This window comes from Triturus cristatus, chromosome 4_2 (assembly GCF_964204655.1).
Source record: "Triturus cristatus chromosome 4_2, aTriCri1.1, whole genome shotgun sequence".
Taxonomy (NCBI): Eukaryota; Metazoa; Chordata; class Amphibia; order Caudata; family Salamandridae; genus Triturus; species Triturus cristatus.
In genome coordinates, this window is record NC_140586.1 from 386,764,416 (window position 1) to 386,778,087 (window position 13,672).

At 45.8% G+C, this 13,672-nt stretch overlaps 1 protein-coding gene across 1 annotated transcript in view; it reads right to left on the reverse strand.

Moving 5' to 3' along the window:
• The window catches only part of LOC146833929 (calcium-activated chloride channel regulator 1-like), a 205,094-nt gene that overhangs the window by 8,765 nt on the left and 182,657 nt on the right, over positions 1-13,672 (reverse strand). The gene's annotated exons all lie outside the window — the stretch shown is intronic.

Genomic DNA, 13,672 nt, shown 5'->3' on the forward strand with positions numbered 1-13,672 from the left:
GTAAACTGAAAGCTCAATAGTTTGAGTCCAATGGAAAAGTGATACTACCTTTATAAGGTATGTGGAGTTGATTCTGAGAACTACCCTATCTTTATGTACTCTTATGAAAGGCTTGTGGATAGTAAGGGCTTTTACTTCACAAATACTCTTAAGGGAGTTGATGGCGATAATAAAAGCTACCTTTCAGGAAAGGAACAGAAGCAGGCATGTGTTCAGCTGTTCAAAAGGTGGGCTCATAAGTCTGGTAAAGTCTGTATTGAGAGTCTGTCTTTTGTAATTTGCTAAGAAACAAGTGCGAGTCCGAAGGCATGTACCCTCTTTAAGGACAGACATGCATACTTGTGGGAGGTGCAAATACCCAAACTCTAGGACATTATGCACTAAATTGCAAGCTTAAGCGGTACTAGGTCCGGGTATCTTATTTGTCCATGGTTCTGAATGTAGCTCTGGTTTGAGAGGAAGCTTCTTGAGTAGACGGATGGGTGGAGACCTAAGGCTGCGTAGCCTAGGTTGGAGCAACTAGGATTAGGGTTAGGTTCTATGGCCCCTTCACACCTCTTCTTAGAGAAAGTGGACATGCTTTGGACTGAGCTTGTGTTAATGGGTGCCAGGAGAGATTAGGAAGGTTTGCATGTAGTCTGAGGTAGTAATCATGTTGTATAATACTTAACAGTCATTTGTGAAATGTCTTGGTCTTCCTCCGACAAGTGACGTAAGATCGGGGGGAATCTGTGGAAAGTCACTGTTTAGTAGGGATAGGTCCTTTGTTGGTGCCTGCCCTGTCACTACCTAAGTGCTTTCCTTTATAGGTTCTGCGGTTATACCCTCTACCTACCTGGTGTTAGTAGGATTGGTGTTGCCTTTGATATGATTGGCCTTGATAAAGGGAAGTAGGCTTTGAACCACCCCATGCCTCATGTTTATAAAAGGACCTCCAAAAACTGGTGCACTGTGACACTTTTCAGTCTCTGTGTCCTTTTTCATTTCTTCTAACATGTCATCAACCTGCGGTTCTGAAAAGGTGTTCTCCATCGAATGGCAGGTTGATGAAATGTGCTGTTCTTCAGGCTTAAATCCAGAGATAAGTAGTAACTATTAGTGACAAGTTGACTAACAAACTTCCCAAATCAGCAAATCTGTAACAGGCACACCCAAAGGAATCATCTGCCTATCACTCGGTGATGAAACACCATGCATGTAGTAAACTGGTCGGTGACAGGCACACCCTAAGGAGTCATCTGTCTGTGACTCAGTGATGGGCATTCATGCACACCTAAAGGAATCGTTTGCCTGTCCTTCGGTGATAAGAACACCATAATTAGAGTGGTCTTTGATAGTTAACACTGCACGTTGTACAAGTTTTGTTGTTTAGATATTTTAGGAATATTGCTTTTCTTGGCCTCAGGTTGGTTGTGCCTGTTAGGGACAAGATGCAACGCTATCACAATTTATTTTTTTGAGGAGGCCAGGGGAACCCGTTGTAAAGTGGGATAAATTGATTTTTTTTCAATTATGCAAGAGTTTGACGGATTGTTCTTAGAGCCACATGTATGAAAATAGAATTTTACGATTATCAAATAGCGATTTTTAAGAAATCGCTATTTGGTCATCGCAAGATGCAATGTAACAAAACAGACAGGAAATAGCAATTCCCTAATTACAATTTCTTAAAAATCACAAAGGCAATTATGGAGTTGATATTTGTAGTTGTGACTCCATTGGTACCATTGGGCCTTAAGGCCCATAGGTGCGAATGGTCTTGCTTTACCTAAATTGCGATTACCTAATTGGTAATCGCAAATTAGGTAATGCAAAGGCAAGGGTGCTCTGGGGCCTAAACCCCCTGAAGCACACACACATGCCCTAGCGATTTGTACCGTTTGCTAATGCAAAACACTTTGATACATGTGGCTCTTAGTGCCTTAGTGCTGAGCGTAATTATTCACTTCTCTTGCTTTGTCTAGGTGGAGAAGGACAAGAGGTGTTGGGGATTCTACCAGATCTTAGTCCTGAAGATGAAAGGAATCTTAATGAGTACGAAATATGCATTCCAAAATGATTGGTTGATTGATTGATTGATGTACTTATAGAGCGCAGCTATCACCCTACGGGCATCTTGGCGCTTGCATTGGGAACCCGTCCTGGTTTTTCCCTGTAAGATAACCCGTACTGGGCATCCCCAAGGTGAAAGCCAGGCATCCCGCCGCGGGGGGCCGTTGTGGAGATTAAGCAGGCTTGTTGCCCAGAGCTGCATAGTGTGAACTCGTGCTTAGAGTGGGCACCGAAGCGAGAATTATCGAGTCCGTGGACAATTGGGCTCTGGACCCTGCTGCGTCGGGAATCGAACCCAGGTCCCGGGTCTGATCTCTGCTTCAGGGTATGCCTCCTCTAACCAGTGAGCTACACTTCTCCACAAAAATTAGATAGCCACTACCTTCCTCGCACAAGTACTATAATGGAAAGATATCACTTTAGTTTAGGAGCGCAAGGATTTGAAAGGGTGGAAGACTAAATTACTAGTTTAAGGAAACTTGCATTTACATATAAATTTAGCACAGCTGTGGAAGAAAGAATATGAGATCAGTTTGACTAAAATGTTGCAATGATAAAATAATCATTTCAGGATGCGCCTCCTCTTGAAGAGGCTATTAATATTGCAAAAAGGGTGGAACATATGGTGAAGTGTGTTAAGAAATTGAGTGCTACAAAAATTGTAGACTCTAAAGAAGATAAATTGGAAAGCAATGTGAGTGTGGGGGGAAGTGATATTAAAACTAATTTTTCGGGAGAATGTTTCAGAAGTGGCAGATTAGGTCGCAAAGAAAATACCAGTCACTATTCAGCTTACATTCAATTTACAATATCTGTAGAAAGAAAGGCCACAAAACAATGTCGCAGGATGTGAATGAGGTGACACAAGAAGGAAAATGCTACTTACCAGTATGCCTCTGTTTTTGGCATGTAGAGCTGCAGAGATTCATACTCTGTGCATGAGATCATCATCTGGTGTTGGGCACGGATGCTTGCACCTTGTTGTTGTCTTGGAAGAAGTCTTTTGTAATCATGAGATAGGTGACTCCTCCCTTGGACGATAGTGCGCATGGCCATCGACTACATCCTCAGATTGTTTTTCGCCATGAAGGGAAATTATGGAGTTTGTAGTAAACAGAAATATGTCAATGAGAATGTATCTATGTAAGATAACACTGGAACAGATACAGGTTCCGGGGTGGTGGGTGGGCGTGTGAATCTCTGCAGCTCTACATGCCAAGAACAGATGCATACTGGTAAGTAGCATTTTCCGTTCGACTCGTATGAGCTGCAGAATTCACACTCTGTGCACAGACTGTACAGCAGTGTCTCCCCCTAGAGGTGGCCGCCTCTATCGGTTGCAGTGGTTTGAAAAAGTGTCCCAAAAACAGCTTGGCCTACAGAAGCTTGTTGCTTTGCCTGCACATCTACACAATAGTGTTTGGTGAAGGTGTGTGTTGTAGACCATGTTACTGCCTTACAAAGGTATTCTGGGGAATGTTCCCTAAGAATGCCATGGAAGCCCCTAGTTTGCGTGTTGAATGCGCTCTAAAGGAAATTGTTAACGTACGTTTTGCTTTCTGATAGCATATTTGAATACATTTTACTATCCATATGGCAATACCGGCTTTGGAAATTGGATTGCCTTTATGAGGTGGAGAGAAAGCTACAAACAGTGGCTTTGTCTTTCAAAAGTTTTTAGTCCTGTCTATGTAGTAAAGTAAAGCTCTTTTGACGTCGAGCGTGTGAAGAGCCCTTTCCACTACAGAATCAGGATTTTGGAAAAATACTGGCAACTCTACTGATTGATTAAGGTGGAAAGCAGAGATTACTTTGGGAAGGAATTTTGGCTTTGTCCTAAGAAACACCTTGTTACGATGTATTTGTAAGAATGGTTCTTGTATGGTTAAAGCCTGGATCTCACTTACTCTCCTGAGAGAGGTGATTGCGACAAGGAAATCCACTTTCCATGTAAGGAATTGTAATTCGCATTTCTGTAAAGGCTCAAATGGAGGACCTATGAGTCTAGTAAGAACAATGTTTAGGTTCCACACTGGAGAGGGTGGCAGTCCGGGTGGAATAATCCTTTTAAGGCCTTCCATAAAGGCTTTGATAGTGGGCACTCTAAACAATAACAAATGTTGTCTGTTTTGTAGGTAGGCGGCATGGGCAGCCAGATGTAATCTTATCGAAGAGTATGCTAGATTGCATCTTTGTAGGTTTAGCAAATAGCAGATAATGTTTTTAATTGAAGCGTCCAATGGGTCAATTTTGTCATTATTGCGGTAAATGACAAATCTCTTCCATTTAGCTGCATAGCAAGCTCTAGTAGTGGGTCATCTGGCTTCTTTAATAATGTTCATGCAGTCCAGTGGGAGGTTAAGGTAACCGAACTCTAGGATTTCAGGAGCCAGATCGCTAGATTCAGGTGTGCTGGATCTGGGTGCCCTATCTCTCCATGGTTCTGCGTTAGGAGCTTTGGGGAGAGACGTCATTTTTGGTGTGGAACCACTGAGAGTTCGAGTAGTGTCGTGAACCATGGTTGCCGTGCCCATGTTGGAGCAACTAGGATCCTCTTGAGAGACAGTTGTTTGAGCTTGCGTACTAGTATTGGAATGAGCGGGGGTGGCGGAAAAACGTTCACAAATCTGCCTGACCAGTTCATCCATATCGCATTGCTCTTAGACAACGGGTGTGGGAACCTGGCGGCGAAGGTTGGGCATTTTGGATTTGCATATGTGGCGAACAGATCTATGTCTGGTTGGCCCCACATCTGGAAGAAGGGTTGAAGAACTTGCGGACGAAGTTCCCATTCGTGTATCTGTTGAGTCTGACGACTCAACAGATCCGCCATCTGATTGTTCACCCCTGGAAGATGTTCTGACAGAAGATATAGGTTTTGTGGAATGGCCCATCTCCATATACTTTGCGCTAGATGACAGCTGCAAAGAGTGTGTTCCTCCTTGTTGCTGTATGTAATACATTGCTGTCATATTGTCTGTGCGAACAAGAACAGCTTTGTTATGGAGATGTGTTTGGAACGACTTTAAGGCTAGAAAAATTGCCATTAATACTAGGTAATTCATGTGGAACAGGTTTTGCTGAGTGGTCCACCTGCCCTGAATCGTGTGGTTTAGGAGATGGGCTCCCCAGCCGGTGAGTGATGCGTCTGCTGTTAGCACTATCTGTGGAGCCGGCTCTAGGAATGGCCACCCCCCTGGAAAGATTTTGTGTGTTCCACCACTTCAGAGAGCGATGTGTGCGGCTGTCCACCAACACCAGATCTGTAAGTTGACCTTGAGCCTGGTTCCACTGACATGCTAAGCATTCTAGTAATGGACGCATCTGAAGTCTTGCGTGAAGTACAATGAAAATGCAAGATGCCATCATTCCTATGAGTTCCGTAAACACGTGTGCTGGGAGAGAATGTTGGGGCTGAAACTTGGGGTTGCATACTGGTTATCCTAAATGCAAGTTTCCTTAAACTAGTAATTTAGTCTTCCACCCTTTCAAATCCTTGCTGGATTGGGGTATGCTAGAGCTTTGCAAGTGTCTATTGTGGCTCCTAGATACTGATGCATGTAGGAGGGTTGAAGATGTGACTTGGTGTAGTTTACTGCGAATCCCAAGTTGTGTAGCAGCTGAATGGTTTGATGAGTGTGGTGATTACACTGGTTGTATGACTTGGCTTTCATGAGACAGTCGTCGAGGTATGGAAATACATGCATTTGTTGTCTTCGCAAGTGTGCTGCTACCACTGCAAGGCACTTTGTGAACACCCTAGGTGCTGTGGTCACCCCAAATGGAAGGATTTGAACTGATAGTGTTGGCCGTCCAGAGTGAACCTTAGGTATTTTCTGTGAGCAGGGTGTATGGGAATATGAAAGTAGGCGTCCTTGAGACCTAGTGTGACAAGGAAGTCGCCTTGTTGAAGCAGTGGAAGGACTTGTTAAAGAGGGATCATGTGATAATGATCTACTGTATGTAGAGATTGAGGGGTCTGAGGTTCAATATTGGCCTCAGGGTACCATCCTTTTTGGGGATTAGGAACTATAGAGAGTAAACTCCTGTTCCTTGATGTTGTATGGGGACTGGTTCTATTGCATGCATTTGAAGCAGTGAAAGAACGTCCTGTTTGAGGAGTGTCAGATGTTCCGTGGACATTGGACGCTGCTTGGGTGGTATATTGGGTGGCGTTGCTGTAAGTTCCAGGCAGTAACCATACTGGATAATGTGACTTACCCACTTGTCTGTGGTGATGGATTTCCAGACAGGTAGGAACTTTGAGAGTCTTCCTCCGAACGGAGTGGAATGGTCTGGAGGGAGTGGAGGGTAGTCACTGTTTATTAGAGGGAGAGGCACGAGTGTTGTTGTTACCTCGGCCTCTTCTCTTGTTGTTATTTCCTCTGTATCCACCTCTAGAATATCCTCTGTTAGGGGATGTTTGTGTGGGGTTTTTGTATGAGGAAGAAGCAGTGTCTGCACTGATATTTTTGGAGGTAAAAGGTAAAAGGAACGCCTAAAGGAACCTCGTGTGGATGGAGACTGTAATGCTCCCATGGATTTAGCAGTCTCAGTGTCCTTTTTCATTTTTTCTAAGGCTGTATCCACAGCTGGGCCAAACAGTTGTTTATGATTGAACGGGTGATTGAGGATAGTTGTTTGTACCTCTTGTTTGAAGCCAGCGATGGGCAGCCAGGCATGTCTTCTCAGTAACACACTAGTGTTAATGGACCTGTATGTGGTGTCTGCAGCATCAAGGGCACACTTGATTGATGCATTAGTTATTAATTTGCCCGCTTGAATTAAATCATTGGCCTTGGTCTTATATTGATGAGGCAAATGCTGTAATAGGGTTTCTAGTTGGTCATAATGAACCCGATCATACCTGGCAAGTAATGCCTGTGCATTGGCTATCCTCCAGTGATTAGCTGCTTGGGCAGCAACTCGTTTGCCTGAAGCATCTAATAATTTAGACTCCTTCTCTGGATGTGGAGCATCACCGGAGGTTTGAGAGTTGGCACGTTTTCTAGCATTGGTGACCACTAAAGCATCTAAAAGTAGTTGACCCTTGACGTAGGTAGGATCACTGGGAGCGGGTTTATTTTTTTTGTCAATTCTGGGGTTGAGAATTCTTACAGGGTCTTTGAATAAGGCTGGAGCTTGTTTAATGACACCTTTTAGCATTGGTAACATTTTCTTTGCAGGCACCTCAGGGATGTGTGGGGTGTTCAATTTCCTCTTCTTGTGTGGAAAACTGTCCACATGTCCTGTTTTAGGGTCCACTTGGAGTGTTTTTTGCTTCGGATCGATGTGATCCACCAAGAAAAAGTTCTTCCTCTTCGGTAGTCGCGTTCGGCGCCGATTTTTTCGGGTCCAAGCGAGGTTTAGATTTCTGCTCTGGAGCCTTCGAAGGGGTTTTTTGATCCTTCGGCTTCGATGTCGAAATCTTCTTCGGCTCTGAATTTTTTGGTTTCGGACCCGAGGTGCTCGGTGCCAATTGTTTTCTGAGGACTGCGGGAGTAGGATGCGCTCCTGGCTTCGGTGCCGATGGTGTCTGCGGGGCACTGATATGCGGTTTGGTCGGTGCCGAGCCACCGGAAGGCTTCTCCTTTGTCTTCGGAGCCGAGCCCGGGGGAGGGGCTTCTGAAGCTTTCTTTCGGTCGCGACTGGGGCCAGCAGGCAAAGTCTTGACCGGAGCCTTCGTTTTTTCAGGTGGGGTTGGGGTAGGGGCAGTTGTACTCACTTGTTGACCTGGAGTGATGTGGTCATCTGAGTCGGAGTCGTCTGCCTCAGAAACGATTTCCAGATCCTCAGAATCCTCCTCCGGGACATCGGGTCCTTCGCTGAAGAAGTCCTCCGGCACCGGAGCTGCTTGTTGCGCCATAACGTGTTGTCAGGCCCGGCGATCACGGATAGTCTTTTTGGATCAAAAAGAGGCGCAGGCCTGGCAATTACTCTCCTCGTGCTCGGGCGAGAGACAGAGGTACAGACCTTGTGTTGGTCGCTGTGTGGGAATTTAGCTCCATACTGTGGGCATTTTTTAAATGGAGTCCGTTCCATTAGCCGTAGGCCCGAAAGGCGTCGATAGGCCCAGCGGCTCGCGTCACTGACTGGAATCGGGTATTTGAGGAGCGCATCGAAGGGCACTCGAACGAAACAATATCATCGAGTTTTTTTGATGATTTGCGCGTCAAAAAAGGTTTGGATAACAGTACTGAACCGGAGCGCAGAAGTTACATCCGAAACCGATGGCGGAAAAAAACAATCTGAGGGTGGAGTCGATGCCCATGTGCACTATCGTCCAAGGGAGGAGTCACCTATCTCGTGACTACAAAAGACTTCTTCCAAGACAACAACAAGGTGCAAGCATCGAAGCCCAACACCAGATGGCGATCTCATGGATAGAGTGTGAATCTCTGCAGCTCATATGCCTCGAACATTCGTTTTCAAGTTGATGAAACAAGTAAATATTCTAATTTCAGTCACCCATGTGACAGCACTGAATTTCCCATCATCCATCTGGACAGGAAGTAACACTACTGCATCATGGATGAGCAGCAGATGAGCAAAGGGGGCATGCCGCTGGCATGCTATGGTGTCCCAAAGGCCACCTGGACCATGCTCAGTGTCATGCCCAGTGCCAAGAACCCTGGTCAGGTCACCACCCAGGAATACTCTGCCATAGTCCTTAGGTCACTAGACCAAGGACACAGTTTTCCTATCTGCTGCCACACTGCACCTTACCCCACGGTAAGAGCTTTTACCTGTAACCACTGCTGGTTCCCCAGCAGCCACCCATCCACACTGCTTCACAAATACTAACAGCACCCTCAACACCCCCTCCCAGCACACACCACACAAGAACCAAAATTGCCTACACTGCCACCTTACACAACACACCATAGCAAACCTGCACATCAACTCCCACTCTCATGCATGCTTCCCAACACACAATCACTCAGCAAAAACACGACTGAAATATGGGATGCACCCAACATCCTCTTCTGACTCTCTGGAGCAATTCCGGTGGGCTTCATGACCACTCGACAGGACCGCCTACACGAGCCACGAGGAGGACTTGCTGTCATCTACAAGGAATCCATCACATGCACAACATCCACAGAGAACATCACCCTATTCATGGAATACCTGCACTTCAAGTTGAAAATCTCTGAAAAAATCACCCTGAATGGAACTCTCACCTACCGGCCACCTGGACCCCATTCCACCTTTAGCAACCTCATCACTGACTTTGTCACCCAGCTCACCATTGACTCCAGAGCCTACATTCTCCTCGGTGACCTCAACTTTCAATTGGAGGATTAAAACAACCCCTGCTCTACAGCACTCCTCGAAAGCTTGAGTAACATCAGACTTGCCCAGCTCATCACAGAACCAACACACACCGCAGGACATACACTGGACCCCATCTTTGCCACAAATGATATCATCAAATACAACTCCCCCACACAGCTCTCATGAATCGACCACTCCATCCTCCACATCCAAATCAACACACCTAAGTCAACAAACCTACCAGGTTCAGCACTCCAAGCCCATCTAGAGCAAAATCACAGAAGCAGACTGGCTCAGACCTCTCAGCACATATCAGCCTAGTCCCACAGACAACCTTGACAAGAGCATCAACAACTTCAACAACTGGATCAAGAACTGCACGGACTCCATCGCACCCATCAAATCCAACAAGCATAGTAGATCAAACAAGAAGGCCAGCTGGTACACAGGCGACCTCTGAGACACCAGTAAACAGCTAGAAAGGAAAGTGAGAGCAAGCCACGACACCACCAACAGAGTACCTACAAGGCTGCACTCAAATTCAAGACACCAAGAAAAAAGTACTAGTGGACTGCATTGAATGAAGCTCCAACTGCTGCAAGGAGATCTTCTCGATTGTCAAGGATTTCACCTCGCCCTCAGCCACTGTCAACAGCATTGCTGCTTCCCAACATCTCTGCAACAACCAATCCATTTTCTTCTACAGCAAAATAGCAAACATCTACAGTAACTTCGCCCACCAACCCAACCAGAAAGAACTCATCGCTACCCACCACTAACCAAGATGGCCACCTGACCAAATGGACAACCCTCTTCAGAAACGGCATAATGGCAATTATGCATAACACACACTCAGGGCCCCAACAGACCCATGCCCCTACATCTACAACCTAGGAACATCATCAATCAGCACCTCTCTGACACACATAATCAACACCTCCTTTACATCTGTCATTTTCCCAGATGAATAGAAACTTGCAGAAATTAGGCCCTCCTCAAGAAGCCACACCTGACCCAAATCAACTGAGCAACTTCTAACCTATCTCCCTGCTCCAGCCATAGTGATTGAGAAGGCCATCACCAAACAACTCTTAACCCACTTCGAACTCCACCATCTTCTAGACACACACAATCAGGATTCAGAAAGAACCGCAGCACCAAAATAGCACTCATCACAGCCACTGAAGACATTCAAAACATCCTGGACTGAGGAGAAACAGCGGCCCTCCTCCTTTTTGACCTTCAACACTGTCGCCTACAACACTCTCATCAGAAGACTCCACGAGATTGGCATACACGGATCACCTCTCAAATGTATCTGTCCCTTGCTCACTGGAAGAAGCCAAAGGGTCAGGCTACCACCCTTCACATCAGAGACCAAGAAACTGATATGCGGTGTCCCACAGGGATTGTTCCTCAGCCCTACTCTTTTCAACATATACATGACACCGTTCGCCAACATCATCCGATCATGACATTGCCACCATTTCCTATGCCGATGACACCCAACTCATCCTTTCCCTTAAGGATAAGACAAACACCACCAGAACCAACTTCACCGACTGTATGACCATAGTAGCAGACTGGATGTGAACCAACTACTTGAAGCTCAACTCCGGCAAGACAGAAGTAATGGTCTTCAGCTTGGTGGCCATCAATGCTAAGACCAACACCCACACTCATAGACCACGCTCGAAAATCTAGGGATCATCTTAGATGACAAGCCCAACATGACAGAGCAAGTCAACGCAGTGTGCACCTCCTGCTTCCACAAACTATGCATGCTGCATAAGATCTTCAAATGGTTGACCCATAGCACCAGACAGACCATCACACAAGCACCCATCAACAACAGGCTGGACTACAGCAGTACTCTCTATTCCGGAATCTCCAAACACTTTCTATACAGACATCAAGATTGCAGCTGCAAGGTTCATACTTGACCTTCCTCACCGCACCCACATCAGACCGCACCTCAGTAAACATTACTGGCTCCCCAATCACAAGTACAGCCAATTCAAACTTCTCACACACACATGCAAAGCCCTACACAACACAGGACCAGATTACCTGAACAGCTGCATACAATTTCACCAACCCACTAGACGCCCATGCTCTTACTCGCACACATGTCCCACATCTGCAAAACTGAAGGTCACTCATTCTCCTCCATCACACCCAGGACATGGAACAACCTTCCTCAACACATCAGATCTTTCTCCTCACTAATTGAGTACCACAAAAAACTGAAGTCCTGGCTCTTCATATAAGCCCCTGGGACCACACACCTACATACCTTGCCCAAGGATCTGGATACCCTCTTTGGTGATTAGTGCACTATACAAATAAACATTATATTGTTTCAAGGAAGAGTTAGTGCAATTCTTGCAAATGCTCGCTTTTCTCCTGTGAGGTGGGGAACACTGAGATAGTTACTAGGGACACAGACAGCTGGTGTGTGCTTGCTATTAATTGCAGATCGCATCCAGCTCACAGGTTGGATCTTTTTGCTGACACTAAGGATAGGAAACCTGAGACAGTCTTTCTGACAAAAACCTGGCTGCATACGGAGTCAGGACCTGACTTGGTGCAGGCTCTGCCCCCAGGATACTACATCCTGTGGTAAGACCGTGAGAACAAGAAGGGTGGAGGGTTAGCGATTATTTTAAAGAAGGAAGTTATGTGACTTATGGAACCAGCACACATCTTCAATTGTGAAAGTGTTACCTTCTCCATCACCTTCTCTCCCATCACCACGTTCACAATATTGCTGAATAGGCTCCTGGGATCCATTGGTAAATTCATCCGATCTTTGTTGGTGGTTACTGTAAATCTGGGCAGCAGTAAAGCAAATTGTTCCATATTAAGGTATTTTAATCTTTATCTAGAATATCCAGAGAATGCCCAGGCCTCTTACAGGATTGAATATGCTACTTACCAGTATGCATCTGTTCTTGGCATGTAGGGCTGCTGACATTCATATCTGTGCATAGATCGCCGCCTAGTGTTGGGTCCGGATGTTTGCACGTTGTTGTCCTGGAAGAGTCTTCGAAGTATCCTTGGATAGGTGACTCCTCCCCTGGACTACAGTGCGCATGGGCATCCTCTCCATCCTCAGATTGTTTTTCGCCATTGTGGCCGTGATGGAGTAGATACAGAAAGTGATGACCATGCTTACAGTAATTTTGAGAGCTGCAGCTGCTACAGGCGCCGGGGAGGAGGGAGGGCGATATGAATGTCAGCAGCCCTACATGCCAAGAACAGATGCATACTGGTAAGTAGCATATTCAGTTCGAGGCATGTGGGCTGCTGAATTCATATCTGTGCATAGAATATATAGCAGTGCCCTCTTATTAGCGGCGGCTACCCGTGCCAGCTGCAGCGGTCTGAAAAAGAGTTTTGAGAACAGCCTGTCCTACAGCTGCCTGCTGTTTTGATTGCACATCTACACAATAGTGTTTGGTAAATGTATGTGTAGTGGACCAGGTGGCTGCTCTACATATGTCATGCAAAGGAATGTTTCCTAGGAAAGCCATGGAGGCCCCTAACTTACGTGTTGAGTGGGCTCGAGGTGGAATCGTTAAAGTGCGTTTAGCCTTTTGATAGCAAATTTGAATACATTTAACGATCCATCTGGCTATTCCTGCTTTGGAGATAGCGTTACCTTTGTGGTGTGGGGCAAAGGCAACGAAAAGTTGATTTGTTTTTCTAAAGGGTTTGGTCCTGTCGATATAATACATGAGGGCCCTTTTTACATCTAGTGTATGGAGTGCCCTTTCTGCGACAGTTTGTGGGTTTTGAAAGAAAACAGGCAGTTCAATAGTTTGATTCATATGGAACTGCGATACCACCTTAGGCATGAATTTGGGGTTGGTACGTAGTACGACCCTGTTGGCGTGAACCTGTATGAATGGCTCTTGGACGGTTAGTGCCTGGAGTTCACTAACTCTTCGTAAGGAAGTTATTGCTACTAGGAAAGCTACTTTCCAGGTAAGGAATTGAATCTCACATGAGTGTAGAGGTTCAAAGGGTGGACCCATCAGGCGTGTGAGAACCAAGTTGAGGTTCCACATTGGGGCTGGTGGGTGGGTAGGTGGAATGACTCGTTTGAGTCCTTCCAAGAATGCTTTGATGGCAGGCACTCTGAATAGAGAGAGGTGCTGCCTGGTTTGTAGATAGGCTGATATCGCGGTCAAATGGACACGTATAGAGGTGTACGCCAGATTGCATCGGTATAGGTGTAATAGGTAACAAATAATGTTTTGGATGGATGCGTCTAGCGGGTTAATGTCATTATTATTGCAATAAATGACGAACTTCTTCCATTTTGCTGCATAGCAAG